This window comes from Electrophorus electricus, unplaced genomic scaffold (genome assembly GCF_041902795.1).
Source record: "Electrophorus electricus isolate QZ-2024a unplaced genomic scaffold, ASM4190279v1 Scaffold49, whole genome shotgun sequence".
Lineage (NCBI taxonomy): Eukaryota > Metazoa > Chordata > Actinopteri > Gymnotiformes > Gymnotidae > Electrophorus > Electrophorus electricus.
Genome location: NW_027658767.1, coordinates 232,548 through 233,319, shown reverse-complemented (window position 1 = coordinate 233,319; position 772 = coordinate 232,548).

Below are 772 nucleotides of genomic sequence, written 5' to 3'. Positions count from 1 at the left end.
TGTATATCTTAGATAATAGGTTTTTTGTATTAAGAATGTTTGTTTATAAATTCTGATATGGATGTAGGTATCGGAATTGATTTTTGAACACATAGGTGATCTTAGCTGATGGTATTGTAGGAACTGGGGGCTTTCTATAGCATATTTTGGGGCTAGTTGTGGGCGTGACATGAAACAAGTCTTAGGATAAATATGTTTAAGGTTTGTAATGCCTTTTTCTGTCCAAGATGTAAAGTTTAATATTTTTGTTCATGGTAAAGCCTGGATTGTTCCAAATGGGAGAATGAATAGTTCGTGTGAGTGTGGAGTTTGATATCTTGTGGAATTTCCACCAAACTGTTAGTGTCATGGCCACCTTCAAACTGTTGAAACATGGATATTTTTGAATATGAGTCTGGGCACATTTGAAACACCTGCCGCAAACATTACTGACATTATATCTTGTTTATGTGATTGGCTGTGCTTCTCTAGCCACAAGTACTTTTTGATTTATTTATTTTTTAATTTGGTAATTTTATATATAACAGCAACAAATGACAGCTTAAGTTTTATGACAAAATGTGCAAACAAGCTGGCCTGAGAGGTGTGTAGCGGGATATGACTCAGTGCATCTCTGGTGCTGCTTTTGATGAGTACAGTGTCATAAGTGTGTCTGTCCAGCAGCGCAAAGAGGAGATACAGCTTCTTCTCCCGGAGGTTTCCGATAAATATGTAGATATGTTAGTATGTAATAGAAAGACAGCTGTCCATCCTCATAGTCTAGGTACATGCC